This window comes from Numida meleagris, chromosome 3 (genome assembly GCF_002078875.1).
Source record: "Numida meleagris isolate 19003 breed g44 Domestic line chromosome 3, NumMel1.0, whole genome shotgun sequence".
NCBI classification, from domain to species: domain Eukaryota; kingdom Metazoa; phylum Chordata; class Aves; order Galliformes; family Numididae; genus Numida; species Numida meleagris.
Genome location: NC_034411.1, coordinates 94,405,116 through 94,423,533, shown reverse-complemented (window position 1 = coordinate 94,423,533; position 18,418 = coordinate 94,405,116). Strand labels below are relative to the sequence as shown.

Genomic DNA, 18,418 nt, shown 5'->3' with positions numbered 1-18,418 from the left:
TCTCAGTGATGAACTGGAGAGGGAAATGAAAAGCCTGAGACAGAAGAAATTGAAATGAGGAGGGTGCTCCAGTCTCTGAATATAAAGGCAGCACTACCTCTGCTGGTTTCATTTTACAGGGCTTTTGACATATCTAGACTTCAAATGAAAGATCAAAGTCTGGGGATATGTTAAATATTCAGCTGCCTTTGCAAACTCCCATGCAGCTCAGGCATAGGACAGGCTCTGTCAGGGCTGCGTGGTGGCTCTGCTCAGCAGCCAGAAATGAAGGATTCTCTCACCATGTGAAACATCCCATTCACCACTGCTTGCTGCTGCACAGCTTACAGGACCCAGGGATGCAGCCTGTGCTGCCTCATGACAGCTTGCCTAGCACAGAAATTGGGCTGTCACACTGTGACCTTAGGGGAATCATAGTGAAGAGCAGAGCTCCATGGTTTCAGGCAGGTCACAACACCCAGGCCCCTTGTGAATGCTTGGGAAATTACCTCAGTGTGAGAAGAGCCAGCAACAGAGGAAATCTCTGAAGAGGTTGCAGCTAAAACTATAAAGCTTGCTGCTGCAGTAAAGGGACAAATTAATCGTAGAAATCAGACCAGAAACACTGTGGAAATCACTTTCTCCACCTTTTCCTGTTAGAAAATAAACCACCTCTTCTGCAGCTCAAATGGCGTTATGTGATTGAAACAAGACTTTGATCTCCACGTATGTACTACAGACGTACCTTTCATTTTAAAACCCTGGAAAGTTCCTTGCCTTTCTGACCTATCTTCAAGGCCTTTCACATCCAGATTCACAAAGGCATGTAGAAAACTAAATTCCACTGAAAGCAGTCCTCAGAAAAGGATGCCAGTGTGTCTTCCAAAACCTGTCTTAGACCTTGGTTTGGAGGTAACTTCAGCATTAAAATAACCAATACCAGGGAGAAGCCTACAGATGTTCAGCACTTGCAGAAGTATAAATACTTTTGCACTCTCTATGCAAGGGGTTATGAGTCAAATTTGTTGTACCTATAATGGCCCATACACCAGAGAAGGTTGAAAGCTTTGAAATAAATGAAAGGGGGAGGAAGACAGAATTTGCATGGCTTTCCCTTAAAAACAAGCAAACAACAACAAAAAAGCAAACCATCTCTAAGCATAGTAATTTCAAAACAACTGTTGAGCTCTGTCAGCTTTAGGTAGTGTGCCTGCGCTGCTGAGAGATGAGGTTTGTGAACCCAGGTTTCAAGTGACAAACCCCAGCAAAGTGACAGGGAAGTCCAGGGGCAGAGCACACCCCAGGCTGGCTGGGAACAGCTTGGAGCAGCCAGGCCAGCTGGCACCAGTCACTCCTGAAGCACCCTGCTGCAGGTGGAAAGCCTGGAGCCCACTTCCAGCCAGCTAATGGCTCAAATACAGGGACGCTGCAAGTGCCAGCAGCTGCTCAACAAGGGCCTGTGGCTTACTGAACTCGGTTCTTTTGTACCTAAAAGCAACAACACGGGTAATCTGCCTAGCTGAATACAAATCACTGGAAAATGTAGAAGAAAAATGACGTTCGCTGGCATTAATGTCTAGCCAGTCAATAACCAAAGAAACAACAGCCCTCTGTAATCCTACATGATTCTTCTTCAAGGTTACAATTCTAACTCCTCTTTGAGATGTTCTTATTTTACTGACTTATTTTCACTCTTGGGTTATAAAAAAAATAAAATTAAAGATTTGTAATCGTACTCCATTCTCAGTACTATCAAAATTCTTAGAATTATCTGTATTTTGACCTGCCTGTATTCCTGGTACAGACAGACATGCAGATCCGCAGAGGCAGTCCATGGCTGGAAGCAGAACAGCGCATCTGGAGGATGATTTCCCCAAGAAGGTTTGAGTCAGCACTACAAATACATCAGCACCTTTCTACAGTTTTCACTCCCCTGACTTCTCAGGTCCTCATCACTGGCATTCCAGCACCTCCCAGGACTATCCGGCAGCTCGTGCATCCTCAAACACCCAAACAGGTTCCAAGCCCAACGGATGCAACTCATGCCCACAAAGTGATGCCATTGAAATGCCAGGCTGTGACACAGACCTCACGCTGTTTCAAACACTTTAAACAAATAAAAGCCAGAATACAGAGTTAGAAGGGTCTAACCAGGGCCCAGCACAGACAAGGGATAAGTTTTTGGGATAAGCAGTGCCAAGGGCCTATGGATCATTCCCTGGAAGTCTTTCATACTGGAGATGAAACCTCTGCCACTGACCTTTCCTTTGCCCACTACAGCATTGCTGATAATCCTAACCTACAGATGTCTTGTGTCGCTCTGTTTTACCTTATCTAAGCATTCTCTCATTTGTCCTCACAGCTCTCCCATGCATTACCTTGGGTAATCGAGAGTTCTCAATTTCGGCAAAATATAAAATCAGAATCAACAATAAAGCTGTGGAAACAATAGGTGATCATTTTAGCATTTCATTTTAATGCATTGCAATGTTGCAGAACTGTTGATTTAAAGGTTAAAGCAACAAGCTTGAAAGAGAAAAAAAGAATACCGAAACGTTAATGCTGTTGGAATTGTAAAAACAGGAATTGTAACTGCTGTGGTTACAAAATCCCCGTGAAACCTATGGTGCATGGAGAGGCATAAAGCCACAACATAAAGCGTTTCAGGTCCTGATGATGCTGAAGAACAGTGAGGTTTGCTGCAGAGGACAAAAGAGTGAGTCTGAGCTGATGAGAAGCTAACGTTAACTAAAAGCCTAGCTGATGGGAAGTCATTGGTTACTCCCCAAAGTGCATTTAATTCTGGCTCAATAGAGCCATTTCCTCAGCCAATGTTTGTGAGGAGTGAGGGACTATTAGCTCTGACTGTACCATGTAGGTGCCCTTGTCACAGGTAGGAATAGTTGCTTCACTTTTCATTGAGAATAATGTTTTTAAAAATTGTGAGACAGATTTCTTCCTGATGCAGTTCTGCTGAAGTCAATGAATTTATGGCAGAGTTAACGTACCATCATCTGTGCTGAAAATATAAAATCAGGGCTTCAGCGAGGCTGAGAGAAAGACGGGGGCCAGAAGGAGGCAAGTACGTTTTCGTAACATACGGCCAGAGGGAGATGGGACCCTCCTGATTTCTTGCACTGAGTGCTAAACGTCTCACAATGGTTCTGTGTGGTGTTTTTAGATGGCAGAACGACATTCACAGAGAATCTCAGCTTTGTGTTGAACAGAAGAAAACAAGAAACAAGATTTCTCCCACGTGGTTTTAATTAAAGCCTCCATTAACTGACAATCTCTCTGCCATAGCCTTGTTTGCAGCAGAAATAGTGATTTGCAGAAATAGTTTGTGATTTTCAGTGATGTACTTGAAATGTGTCAGAAACACTGAAAATTTGATCTAACCGCCCCCACATCCAAAATAGAGGGTTCACCTGAGGAAAAAAACTTATTTGAGGGTGAAAGAGCACTGGAGCAAGCTACTTGGAGAGCTGGTGGAGTCTCCTTCCCTGGAGATATTCAGGACCCATCTGGACACTTTCCTGTGTGACCTGCTATAGCAAACCTGCTTTAGCAGGGGGTTGGATCCAGTGATATCCAGAGGTCCCTTCCAAAACCTTTGATTCTGCAATTCTCTGAAATACAGTTGTCAGTACTTTTAAAATCCATGTCTAAACTGTCTCAGCTCAGTCTTGATGCAGCGCCCCACACATTTCTGTAAAACACCAAAGAGTCACCAAGAATCAGCGAATATCTGGAGAATGCTGTGGGAAACATTTCCCTACATAAATGAATACATATTGTTTACATACGCATTTTTCATCTCATTTCTGAAGCTTCAGGGCACTACTTTTCAACCCTCCGCATCCACATAAGCTTAAAACTGTCTGAACAAGTTGGCATATTTGTGCAGTATCTGAGTTTAAATGCCTATTCAATCAACTTATGCTTTCCAACATGTTCTCGGCCTCCAGACACCTAGTTTTCCAGGAGGGCCTGACAGTTGTCTTCTTGAGAACACTGAAGAGATTCACAAGGCAAACTTAATCTGGGGATCATGGTCCCAGTTCCCCAGATAAACTCTGAGGTGCAGAGATCAGGCAGAAAGGCCCCTCCATCATCCCAACACATCCACAGTAGTGTGTGCCTTCTCCACAACAGAAATACCACTCAAGTATTGATCCACGAGGTGAGAAATACCAGTTCTGGAACAGCCTTAACTGAAAAGGATGTGAGCCCACAGCTCCTCAGGAGAGGAACTGCTCCCAGGAGATGGATGCTATATGTGAATATAGCATAAGCTCAGGCACAACAGATTGAAAGATGGGAAGCAAGAGAAGAAGCATGGTGAAGAAGCCAAATCAAGCCTAGCAATAGGACAGTGGGGAGAAAAAAAAAAAAAAAAAAAAAAGCAAAATCAGTGCTTTCTCTTATTTCTCAAAATTTACCCATGAGTTAACTCAGGGTAAAACAGAAGGCACCACTCCAGAGCACACGTGGATGTGAGAAAGGTTTGCTTTCAGTTGCTCCAGCATCCTATTCCTCATTGAGAAGAAAGAACACAGCAGGGGAAAACAGCTTTTGCCTCCATTTTCTCATGTATTTGAAATTGCATCAGCTGAATTTAGATGAGGTTCTAGGAATAAAAGAAAGCTACTTGACTGCTGCTCCATCTTTCTGAACGCAGCATGTACAGCACCTCAGAAAAGTGAGCTAGGAGATAGAACACAGCTGGCATTAAGGGATGCCTATTTATCAGGACCATTTTGCTACCAGATCTCAACCTAGCAGAAGTTACAGGCAGAGCCTTGGGTGGGATTCAGTCATTCCGGCTGAGTTTCTGAGTCTGAGAAAAATCACCCTGAGCTCCCTGTATAATTGAGTCAGGGAAAGGCACCTTTCTGTGACAATTAATTTCACCCTAAAACAGATCAGATAATTGGCTCTCTAGAGGTGCGTATTCATCTCCCAGCATTGTAGACACATGAAGCTGGGTGAGGGAAGCCCCCCCATCACTACTGACTAACTCTATCTATGTGAGGGCTAACAGCAGCCTGACTCCCCTGCTGCAGGTACACACCACCCTCTCCTTCTTCATGCTGTCACCAGTCGCTATCTGATCCCATATTGAGCTAGCACGGGTACCTAAGGCAGGCAGAAAACCATTCCTCTTTTTGCAGTGTTATTTTTCAGTTGATTTAGTTGGTTGGCTCTTGGAAAGGGAGAAATGGCCATCCATTCCTGTGAAAAAATGTTGCCAGCCCTTGGCAGGAGCCATGATAGCCTTCAGTGTGTTATAAAACTGTGCCTTCACATGCCAGAGGAATACGGAAAACAAAAAGACACATAAGTGAAAGAAATAATGGGACTAAATTCACAAAAATGTGGGGAAAAAAAGAGTGGGTACCTAATTAAAGAGTGGGATTTAAAAGTAGGAAAGATATGGCAAAATACCAGGCTGCAGTGGAAAATAATATCCAGCAAAAGATATGGATCATATGAGATACAGCAAGATGAGACATTTTGCAATAGCATTCAAGCCAGAGTCATGGAAATGATCCAAGAATATTATCCTCAAATGACAAGAACATGCTTCTCGGAATGATATCCTCAATATAACAAATCACCATGGTACAAAATCTTGCATTTGAACTGGGGCAGCAGCATCAATGCAATTTCAACAAAAGATTGTTTTCATTCTCAAACTGAGAATCTAAGGGAATCAAATAACATTTGACATGTGAACCTATGCTGATACTTTCATAATCAGGTCCCAGATGCCTGGGAAAGGTGGGAAATAAATTATACTGGTGATACAAGCACTAAAAACACCTTCAGCAAAATGGCCAAGTCTCTACATAGGAGAAAAAGCATCATGGGAAAAAGCAAGCCTCACAGGGAATACAGCCAACTATCTTTACTGGATAAGTAAACAGACAAGGGTAAATTTAATAGCAATAGTGCTGTTCAATAGGTTTTCACTCTTAATAGTTCTGAAACACATTTTCAAGCGCAGGTACAGGAAAGAAAACAAAAGAAAGGGAAACCTATCAAAACAGCTCCCCAGATTAAGAAAAAAAGTGATTTGTGTACAGAAATAATTGTAGAAGCAAAACATAGTAGGGAAGAAAGATGTGCGAATCTGATGTGCCCTCGTAAAAGCATATGCTAAATCATGCTGTTCCTGCAGATGACTACACACCAATAAAGTTCTCAGAAGATAAAAAGTATTCTTACACTACGATGCTACAGTAGACTTTGGCCAATCAGTCTACATCTTTACCAACAGACATGATCCTACTTAGATGATATGTCAAATGGAAGCCAGCTGAAAGATCTTCAGGGGTAAACAATTCCCAGTGCAGCTCTTATACCACAGCAATTGCACTTAGAGCCCTCTGCCACGTACCAGTCTACAAAGATTTAAGGAATTAGAATACAAGTGATTGCATTCAGACTAGAGGTGCTTTTGACAATCTGGACTCATTTTGAAATAGAAATAGGAATTCAGAAAGATATAGATAGAACATGTAGAAAAAAATTGCAAACAAGACCATTTAAATTGAAGGTGTTTCTTCCCTTACCCATATGCCAGGATGTGTCTTCTGCCAAGAGATTCCTGACAATGACAACTCCCTTTGGGAACTTTTTATTAAATTCCTTTCATCTAACCAACTGCCCTGAGAGATTCTTCTCTACTAATAAGTATGTTTCTAAGGAAGAATATAACAACTCATGTTAAGTGATAACTACTAGCATTTCCACCTGCTTTGGAGCTCAGCAAATTCTCTAACAATAGCCGTAGATGTATCTTCACACAGCCAGAACATGGCCAGAGGCCATTCGTGCACACATTAAGAAAGTGCACATCAGTTGTGATCACCTGAACCTGCAGATACCTCCTTTGTGTACGTGTTCAGCATTTATAGGGCATTTACAACAGCAGAAACTAATGCCACAGCTCTGATTATGCAGCTACCAGCAAAAGAAAAGGCTTCAGAGCAGGTGTTAAAGACAGTGCTAACCTTGTTCTGGCTGAAATTCCAACATCGCCAGTTGACATAAGCAAAGGAAGGATGAAAAATGACAAAGGAAAAAAAAAAGAGAGAGACTTGCCACAAAGTTATTCAGTGCTGCCAAACAGAGATGAAGAATCAACTCGGAACATATCAAACTCTCCGTATCCAATGCTGCAATGGTGACATTTGGCATCACCATTCCTAAAAATCAAGGAACAACGTGACGCAATCACATGTAAACTCAGTCTAAATGCCAAACATGTTTAAATAGAGTTGCTTAGAAGACAGAGTAAAGAAAATTACTACCAGACCCATTAACAAAGCTTCTGACAGACCTGAGCATCAAGTGCCAACAGATTCACTCAGCAGGCCAGGGTGCACACATGTTGGGGCCGAGATAGCAACTTCAATGCTTGTACACCACAGCGATCCTTGCACAAACTTGACATGTGACATCCACAAACTATAGTTGGGATTTGCAAGGTATGGAATGCCCAGCTGCTCTCTTTTCAGGTGAAAGGTTTTGAACTGAGCAGTAAAACCTCCTTAACATTTATAGTACATTGTTGAAAGAGTGTTCTCTAAGATCCCATTACATCCGTTGCACTGCAGAAGTAGCAGCAGGCACAGTCCGCACGAAAATCAATGGTATTTAGAGCACTTCTGGAACACAACCCATTTACTTATCTTCACAAAGCTTGTGAAGATATTATGGTTGTATCTACATTTGTCTCTCACATTTAAAACTTAGATAGTCCAACCTGAATAATTCTGGAGACATGCACTTAAGACTCAAAGATATTTGGAAGATGGTGAGAAAAAGCACATTCTACCTAAGAATGTCACAAAGACTTCTTTAGACAAATCAGGTTCCTCTCCATTATATGTCAGTAAAACAAGCAAAGATACCTGGGAATGCCCTGTGAAGATATCTGCCTTGTCCTTTCAAAGACTGCCCTTGAAAATAAAAATAATAATAAAGTGCCAACTCACTTTCTCTCAATTTGTTTTGAATTGTGAGTTCATTGCACAACTCCACAGAAATGTTGCAAATGCATCTGTGTACGCTGCTGAGTGCACACACACACAGCGCTTCTCTTGTTCTACATTTCTCCTGCCCCCAGTACGTTTTCGTAATATTTCTTGCCCAAAATTCCACTAACCTGTCAGCCATCAGGGATCCACCTTCTTGTTAACACCCTTCTGAGGAGACACCTCAGTGAGAGACATTCTTCTGTGCAGAAAGACTTTTTTTTTCTGCTTCCTATGCTAAGCCTTTATTATAGTCTTGTCCCGTGTTTCATTTTGACTGGTCATAACTACCATGCCATCTAATACTGCCACTTACTTCATATATACATATTTAATATATTTATTTTGTGTATATATAATGAAGACCTTTGTTTTAAATCCCAAGCAAGAGGTGATATCATATAAATCCTTCTCTGATGACAAAGTCTTACCTACATTAAAATGTCCTTAGAAATGACTGATTTATGAACCCTTGTCTTGTAAAAGAAAGATTCATGTAGAGAGACAAGCACTACTTCAGACACGTTTTCTTGTTCAGCCTTTGCTATTTGGACACTACCAAAATGTCCCCAGCATTCAAATCAGATGGAGATGAAATCAGCTTGTGATTTGTGGTGTCTTAGAGGCCCTACTTCTAAGGGGTCTGCTAAGGACACTTATATGCACAACTTTTATGAACAAGTTTCAGCATCTGCTAAATTCTCCACCCCTGTCACAGGAGAATTTGAAGGGATCCACAAGTAAGCCTGAAAAATCACTGAACAAGTTAAACTGAAAATCTGAGAGAGATATCTGCATGATTTCTTATTTGTGCTCATTCCACAATTACTGTATCATACTAACAGCATCAAGTCATAGAGAGCCATAGAATCACAGAATCACCTTGGTTGGAAAAAGCCTTCAAAATCATCAAGTTCAACCATCAGTCTGACCTACTGAGTCCTGTCACTCAGCTATGTCCCTTAGTGCCACATCTACACTTCCCAAATATCTCCAAGGATGGGGACTCCACCACTGCCCTGGACAGCACCTTCCAGTGCTTGATCACACCTTCTATGAAGAAATTCTTCCTAAGGTCCAACCTAAACCTCTCCTGAAGCAACCTGACACTTTGCTCACATCCACACTTAAAACCAGACAAATAAAGATGGGTACCTGGAACCTAAGCACAACTGTAGACACAGCTTCATTCCTAATGGTCCTCCACCCAAAAACAGGCAGAGCTGAAGCAGATATTCTTTCCACTCTCCATCTCTTTCTCCCATTCTTCACCCTAGAAGTCCCAGATGAGACCTGATCAAGTCAACACTGGCAATGCTACCACTGAATCTGCATCTCTGGCTAAGTCCAGACAAGTCATCTCAAACGTCCTCCAAACTGAGCCAGCAATGAAAAACTCAAGCAGCTGCAATCCTACAGACGTCTTATGCTCATAAAGGCAAATCACGCAGACCACGATTTGCTTGAGATGGCATTCAGGTGGATGAGACAAGACCGATGCTTTCTAAAACATCAGGCTCCTATTAAGTTGTTTTCCTCTCAATTTTTTAACAGTTTACCTACCTCACAAAATCCAGTCATACCACCTAATTGCAGTGTTCAGTTCCAAGTATGTAAAGTGGAATGTTTTTAGTGCAAAAATTGGCAAAGTCTTGGAAATATTTTTAAACATTCTCGCCCTTGTATGGGCTTTTGTGTGGTTAAAAACAACAGAAAGTTTTTAAGCCTTTCACTGACACATCTAACCGTCTTGAACAGTCACACTTCCAAGGTCCACAACAAACAGGGTGCTATGGAGCTCACACACAGCTAGAAGAAAGCATTCAAATTTTAAACTAGCCATTACCTACTAGTAATCAGAGGGGCTTTTCCTGCATTTCATTCCCTATGATACCAGCCTGTGCCCCTTTCACTGCACTACATTTAGCAGAATACAGCACAGTGCTCCTTGCACCAAGGGACATCACAACAGTGAGTCCCTGTGCATGGGGCCTATGGGAAGCATGGTTCAACCATAAAGCCCAGCCAGTAGTGAAACGCAATGCAAAGCACTACAGCTCCCAGGAGACACTGTGAGTATATTTTTGGCTAAACCCTTCTGGTTTTCAGCCAAAATACTTTGACAGAAGAACTACTCTGAAAAATTGACACTCCTCTTAAAAAAGCTGCTTTGTCAAAAACCTTCCCACTTCAAAATGATTCTGGTTCAAGTTTTGGGCAGCCCTGAAGCTGACTAAATGGAGCTTTTGAAATAGTGAAAAATCACTCAAAAGTAATCAGAAAAATAGCCCTCAACATGACGTACAATCTACAAACTACACCATGCAATTCCCTGCTGGCTGCAGGACTACGCCATATTTAAAATGCCTTCTAGACTATGAATTTAAGTTAAATATTCTCTCTACTTATCCCAGTTTGCACATCCCATGACTGAAAAGCAGGGATGTGGCCCTCTGGTTACTGACTATTGCTTACTCTCACAGTCAAGCTCATTTAGACCAAAATTTTGTATCTTTGCACATTCTTAATTTTCATTTAGGATTCTTTTATACTACTGTCACCAACTTGATTTGGCTTTAACTGTATTAACTCTTAATCACAGCGGTGTAGTCCTTACTGAATCCACTGTCATCTGCCTCACTTCAGCAATGTCGGTCTTTATTCCTTGCCTTGCAGATGTATTAAAAGTTCACTTTTTTAAAGTGGAAAATAGCCAGCTCCTGAGAAGTAAAACTACAAGGATGGTAAAAAGTACTGAGTATTTCCAAAAGTTAAACTGAGATATCAATTATCTGTTATCAGATATGATAATAACCCCTTAATAAACTGCAATCAGTTTCAATTACATGAAAAATTAAAATATACCACTTTATCCTTTGTTGCTCAAAGGAAGGAATTAAATTTTTCAATGGCATTTTTACATTTTCAGTAGAAACACTGATCAGGAATTCCACGCTATAACCCACATGGGTGCTTCTGAACAGAAAGGTCCAACATTAACAGCTTGCTCTGTTATGCAGATATTTCCCTTACCTTCCCCTGCTGCGGGGCCATTGCCAGTCATGTTTTGCTGCTTACAAGACAGTCAGCTAACAAACATCCAAACTTTTTTCCTTTATGTTTTTCTAAAGAATGAAAGTATAAAAGTCACTTACTTACCTTACGGTTGCTGAGAAAATGGGAACTGCAGAACACTCTGTGCCTGCAGGGACACTGCACAGATGAACCTCATTGCTGCTGTTTACAGAAGTCTGACAGTTTTTAATTTGAAAGAGGTTGTCTTTTGCTTTTCGACAGTTCAACAAATCAGACAACACAGTTGCAAGTGTTATCTGTAAACAGCTTCCTGTTTGAAATAGATCAGCTGTCCTGCAGGACAATAATTAGGAAAGAAGTGTGGGAAAGCTGAAGAGGTCCATGATGTAAGCTTCTTATTTTGGGAATGTACTTTTTTGGGAATGCACTCTTACTCTCCCCTCCTCCTCTCTAACAGAGAACCCCTTTTTAACCATTTAGATCTATGCGGCTCTAAGTTATGCATGCACACTGAGCTTTTACAGTACTTTCCCTCTTTTGCTTAATTTCTAACAACTGATAGTAAAAACACACAGTGTGCAGCCTTGAATATGATCACATTATGTGGAAAATTAACATGTTTTCCTTACTGAAACTCTCCCTATTCTTGCAGTTGGCTGTAGCATTCTTGTTGAGTAAAAAATACGCAACTTTCAGAGCTGACTCAACACTCCACAACATTAACGTTGTTACCCACATTGTCTGGTTTTTGAGAATACTTTTTGATATCATTTTGCATCAGTGAGAAAAGGAGAAAAAAATATTCAGAAATCCTTCACTATAGCTTCTAAGCATTTGTACAACTATTTTTCCTCTTAATCAGCTGATCTTATACAGTCCCCAAAATAGAAATCAGAACATCATCAAGATTTTGGACTGTGGAACTAGAGAAAGCTGTGAAAGCATCATATGCAAGTGTTTGCTGGCCTTCTGATTTGCCCTCGGAGAGGTACAGGTCCTCTCCATTGAGGATTTCATGTTGTGCAGGTTGCAATGCCAGTTGATGTACTTTTCCCTCTCTCCCATAACAGACCTCCCCCAGCACTCCCCTCCTAGTCCTGGGGTATTCAGCCTCCTTCCCACCAGGGCTCCTACTTCAAGCTCCACCACCTCAGAGCTGAGCAACTTTGCTGATGAGGGAAGGGTACTATTAGCAGAGCAATCCATCGGTCTTCTGGAGGAGAAAATTTGTTCAACCAGCACACCCCCACCTCCACAGAGGCTGTAGCTCAACAGGCAGCAAGGGCACAAACAAGACAGCAGTGGTACTGCAGCTGTCACAGCAGTGCAGAGGTAGCAGTGCCTCACATTCAGGAACTCCCTTTGTAAGGGCAGAGCCTTTCCTATACCACTCTTGTTGTCAGTTCAGGCTAAAACCTGGCTAACTCTCCTCCATCACTATCAGCTTCTGTATTTCAACGCACACCAAACAGTCATAAGACATTAGGAGCTGATGCTCACTTCCAGATGACATCAATAAAAATGAGAAAATTGTGGAACAAACATAACTGCATATGCGCTGCACAGCTCTAACTTGAAAGCAGTCTCATGCGTACAAGCACTGTTAGCAGAGCAGGATCAGAAGGCAATTACCAGGACTGGGCCCTTGCAGCACTCCACTGGCAGCAGCTTGCTGAGAGAAACGTTTGATGTAAAGAATGCAGCCAAGTGACCGCAGTCCAAGCCTTTGAAGATCACATTACGATTGCAAAGGCAACAGCCATTTACATACATATCTACTCTCCCTATATAAACAGGCAAATAACCGAGGCCAGAAACAGAATTCAAGGGAGAAAGCCATTTCAGGGAAAGTTAGGAAAGGTAAAATTAAACACTGGGCAGAGAAGTGAAGAATAAATGTAAATGCCCAGAGTTCAAAAGCGAAGGCCAAACACTATAGATGTAATGGAAGTGTGTTCATTTAGGAAAAAAAAGAGAAAATAAGAATATCGTTTTGTTTCAACTAGGAGAATAAAAGGGGTGCACTCCTCTTATTGCTGGACAAGAGCATCCCTCAGCCACAGAAAGCTGACCAGAGGCTGCACGGCCATGCTAGCGCCTCACCTGAGCTGGACTATGGGCAGATTGGGGTGCTGCTGCCCAGGCCATGCCAGAGCAGCTCAAGCGTCCACTTTCCAGCTTCTGTACCTAGCTCTGTCCCTTTCCATGGCCCTTCCATATTCAGCCTCAGTAGCTCTTGGCTACTGAGTGAACATTATTCATTAATAGGCCAGCCTGCAAACTGTAGCAGTGCAAGAGCTGGTACATAAGTCTTTCAGCCACCCTCGTTGGTGGAGGGACAACCCTCAGAGGCTTGCATATACAAGAAATGCACGCAACCTAGATCAGCCATCTCAGCTCAGTCCACAACTGGACATTCTCTCAGCCTTCAAACTCAGGTTATACACCATGCTGACACAGCTATGAGAATATTTGGATTGAAACAGTTCAAAAAAAAAAAAAGCAAGTACTTTTTTGCTTGAAACAACAGGGAAAAATGCATTTATACATTCTTAAAGCCTTCAGGCAGATTCTTCTGCTCTCTCCACAGAGAATTTGCATTATCCCTGTCTGTAAGAGGATTAAATATAATATTCATCTAAAAAACACAGTACCCATTTAAAAATATTGTTTTGGAAAGACAAATGCCTAGAATTCTCTCCTCAGTTTGGTAAAACATCCAATGGTGTCAAAGAACCACAGAATGGCTGAGAATGGAGGTGATCTCTAGAGGCGTTCTTGTTCAACCCCTGCTCAAAAGCGGGACAAGTGATATTCTTGTTCAGATTTTTAAGGGATGAAAATCGCCAATACCCAAACTCTTTAATAAGTCAGAAATATGAGTTCAATTGCTGGAGCTCAGCTCATTTGTGACACAACTTGCGATGATGTTAAGAGCTGCCTTGCTAACCAGCCCTTGGTAAGACTCCCAGGGCCAACTCCAAAAAGAGGTAAGGAGATGCAGCAGATCCACTTCTCCATTATACAGATCTGCACATCAGAGCGCTGCATGCAATCCATCCTTTATTCCTTGCAACCAAATGATGTTTCTCTTTTCCTTTGGCTTCACCTAACAATCATTTAGCCAAGAAAATAGGAAACAAATTTATTACATGTAAAGACAGGCAAAAAAACTCTGTAGTGCAGCCCCTGTAAAGATATGCATACATACCTCATTCCATTAACAGAGCCACAGACGGTAGACAACACCCCACTCTAGTCTGATGGACAAGGAGAGAAACTATCCTTACTGCCTTTTCTGTACAGCACATCAGATTTGGGTGGGAAAGTTCAGCACAAAAGCAGCAACGCAGGTTTTGCTTTTTCATGTGTTTTTTTTTTTTTTTTTTGATACAGCAGTGTAAAATCTAGCTTTCAACTTCTTTAATGTTGCAGTGCTAACCTTTTCTGCATTTCTGAGCAGCATTCACAGTCCACAAAAAGATCACATCTGAACCAGAAGCGTAAGCAAAGACCAAGTTCATGATCACTTGAGGAACCTGAACATCCGTAACTCACTGGGTCCCAACAAGAGGCCAGAGGGAACTGGCTGGCGCAGTTGCCAAGCCACTCTCAGTGATATCTCGATGATATCTGAAAGGTCATGGCAGGCAGGTGAAGTTCCTGTGACCAGAAAATAAGCAGTGTTGCACCCAGTCTTAAGAATGATACAAAGGATGGCCCAGGGAATTACATGTCTGTCAGACTCAACTTGGTGTGTGGCAGGAAAGGAACAGATCCTCCTGGAAGTTACGTTAAAACACATGGAAGGTGATCAAATACAACAAGCATGGCTCCACTGAGGGCAAGTTCTCCCTGACCAAGCTTGTGGCCTTCCATGATGACTTAACGGCATCAGTGAACAAAGAAAGAGCCACTAATGTAACCCATCTGGACTTCAGTAAGGCCTTTGACACTGCCCCCCACAACATCCTCGTCTCCAGACTGGGAAGATATGGATTTGATGAGTGGACTGTTCGATGGATAAGGAACTGGTTGCAACACTGCATGCAGAGAGTGGTGGTCAATAGCTCAACATACAGATGCAGATAATGGACAAGTGGTGTCCCTCACTGATCAGTTCTTGGACAGATGCTCTTTAATATCTTCATCAATTACATCAACAGTGGGATCAAGCACGCTCTCAGCAAGTTTGCAAATGATGACAAGCTATATGGTCAGGTCAATGCACCTGAGGGACAGGATGCCACCCCAGAGACCTAGACAGGATGAAGAGTGGGACCAGGAGAACTTCATGAGGTTCAACAAACCCACAAACCCGTGTGCAAAGGTCTTGCACCTGGGTCATGGCAACCCCCACTATCAGTACAAGCTGGGGATGAAAGAATTGAGCACAGCCCAAAAAGGACTTGGGGGTACTGATGGGTGGCAAGCTGGACATAAGCCAGTAACATGCCCTCACAGACCAGAAAGTCAACCATATCCTGGACTGCACCAAAAGAAGCATGTCCAGCAGGTCAAGGGATGTGATCTTGCCCCTCTATGCTGGTGAGACTTCACCTGGAGTACTGTGTCCAGATGTGGAATCCTCAGTACAGGAGAAACGTGGATCTGTTGGAGAGCATCCACAGGAAGGCCACAAAAATGACCCAAGTGATGGAACACCTCCCTTATGAGTACAGACTTTTTTTTTTTTTTTTTTTTTTTTTTACAGTAAGGGTAGCAAAGCACTGGAATAGGTTCCCTGAGAGGTGGTGGATGTCCCATCCCGAGAGACATTCAAGGTCAAGCTAGGCAAGGCTCTGAGCAACTGGATCTAGCTGTAATGTCTCTGTTCATTGCAGTGGGGTTGAATGAGATGGCCTTTAAAGGTCGCTTTCAACTCAATTCTATGATTCTACGTCAACACAAAAATCCAAGCTTGTAAAATTATGCGGCCTGTTAGCTATTAACTATTTAACAATATCCAGCAGCAGCAACACTTTGGTAAGCTTGAGAATGATTTTCCTGAAAAACAGAAAGAAGGAATAGCAGTAATTGATGGGTAGAGGATGCAATATCTATGACTGCGATCTGTAACAAAGCCAAAAACTTTCTCCTCTTGATCACAAGAAATAAGACCAAGTACACGCAATTTTCTGTACGGAACATTCACTCTTAGTGAATGTAAGTTTTTCATACACACACACACACACACACTCAAGGCCAGCAATAAGAAGCATAGCAAAACCACTTACATACAAAGGGATCGACAATTTGCACTGATTGATGCTGCAGTCGAGCTTCTATAGTGGAAAGAGACTCACACTCCCCTAGTCTAGCTGTAATGCTTCCTTCTCTGTGACTGTATGACTTTCCATAATCAAAAAAAATTTCCCCCCTATTGTTCTGATACAGCTATGAAAACCTAGAAAGCCCATACCACAGAAGATGAAAGACAGTCTCGGGTTTTTTTGTTGGTATTGCTCTGGCTTTTAGATGTAACTCAGAATTAGACTCAAGCTTACTGCTCAGAAGTTTTAGGAAACACGAAGGCACAAGAAAAAGACTCATGAAGTCCATAACACAAGAGCAACAGTATTTCTTTTAACACTGAAGGCTGAGAGAGCTGGGGTTGTTCAGCCTGGAGAAGAGAAGACTCCAAGGTGAACTGAGATTGCCCTGTCAGTATCTAAAGGGGGGCTGTAAGAAAGAAGGGGATGGACTCTTTATCAGGGCCTGCTGAGGCAGGACAAAGGGAAATGGTTTCAAACTAAAGGAAGGGAGATTTAGATTGGATATAAGGAAGAAGGTGTTTTTTTTGTTTGTTTGTTTGTTTTTTACAAGGGCAGTGAGGCACTGGAACAGGTTTCCCAGAGCAGTGGCGGATGCTCCATGTCTAGAGACACCCAAGGTCAGGCTGGATGGGGCTCTGAGCACCCAATCTAGCCATAGGTGTCCCTGTCCATTGCAGGGGAGTTAGACTAGATAACCTTCACGGGTCCCTTCCAACTCAAACAATTCCATGATTCTGTAAGAATGGTAGTTATTAAAACTTGCCAGATACTCTGGCTTAAATTCAAGAGGGGCTTATGGGACATGCTATCATGCATCAAGGTAACACATGAATAAAAGACAAGTCAAGCACTTCGAGCATGTTCTCTCACACTAGACCTGTAACATGTCTATGCACCTGTTTCAATGGACATCAACCAGGAGCAAGTTTCCTCACAGATAAAATATTTGAAGACATCCATGAAATTCATATGGAATGCCTTTATATCAGGTTCAAGTCTTAAGAGCACCTAACAGCACAATGTCTTTGCTTCTCATTTTGCTTGACTGAGCTACACTAGACAAAAATCTGTTTTTCTACACTTGTTAGTATGCAGTGTCTCCCCACACTGACACTGTCCACATACAATTGCTGCAGAGGCCTTCATACAAAGCCTCATCACTTTTTCACAAAGACCAACAATGAACTCTTGAGGAATCATGCTTTCAGAGTTCAAATGTGACAGCACATAAAAGGTACAGGAAAAGTCTAGCATCATCTCATTTGGAGGCTCCTTTAGGTTAAGGTAACATTTGACACCAGTATTCCATCAGCCTCATTAGCACTTGACCAGATGGCATCAACTGACTTTCCAGATTGCAGGCATTCACTTGATGCGCTTGTCAAGGGAGAAAGGGAGTTGTCTGACTGTAACACTGACACTAAGACACAAGGGAGTCCATGAATGAAGGTAAACTAGGACAAAAGTCTTTTGCTGAGCATGCAGCCTGGTATTTTTATGCTACAAAAATTCACCTTTACTTGTAGCTTAGTTTATGTAAAAAACATAGTTTTGTGTGTTATCATTTCAAAGAATTTTCTTATAGAACCATCATGGGCCTTTGCATTTCATGTAGTTCAAAGGGCTTACAATGACAGCCAAGAAAATAATTCTACAGCCAGCTGGCAATGCCTGCAAACATTTGCAGACTTCATGTTCAGTTTACTTGATTACCCCCCCAAGTTCCCCAGAGCTTCAGAACTGAACTGCTACTGACATTTTTATTACTAAGAGAGCAAGCCTGCTTTTCACCGTAGAAAAAGAAATACTGCCTACTGAAGACTGCTGTCTGAGCATCACCTCTACTTGCAGATGTTACACAGCCCCAGTAGGCTCACCACCTTCTACCTAAACGTAGATAACATCTGCTAAGTCTCCATACAGTCCCTTAACTGCTTCATCCAACCCACACCAGCAAGTAACTACCTCCACAGGCTATCATCTCTGACTGCTGTAGGAGGAAGTTTAGTAACATCCCAGACTTGAAAGTAGATTCCCCCCCCAAACCCCAAGTAATGCCCATTTTACTGATGAAAATCTGAA

The 18,418-nt window shown here is 42.2% G+C and overlaps 1 protein-coding gene across 2 annotated transcripts in view; it reads right to left on the bottom strand.

Moving 5' to 3' along the window:
* The window catches only part of COLEC11 (collectin subfamily member 11), a 41,267-nt gene extending 27,733 nt beyond the window's left edge, over nucleotides 1-13,534 (bottom strand). Inside the window, exon 1 of one of the 2 annotated variants that reach the window (XM_021392102.1) lies at nucleotides 11,184-13,534. The gene's annotated coding sequence lies outside the window, so the exon portion shown is untranslated. The remainder of the gene's footprint in view (nucleotides 1-11,183) is intronic. The other variant, XM_021392104.1, reaches the window with a different exon arrangement.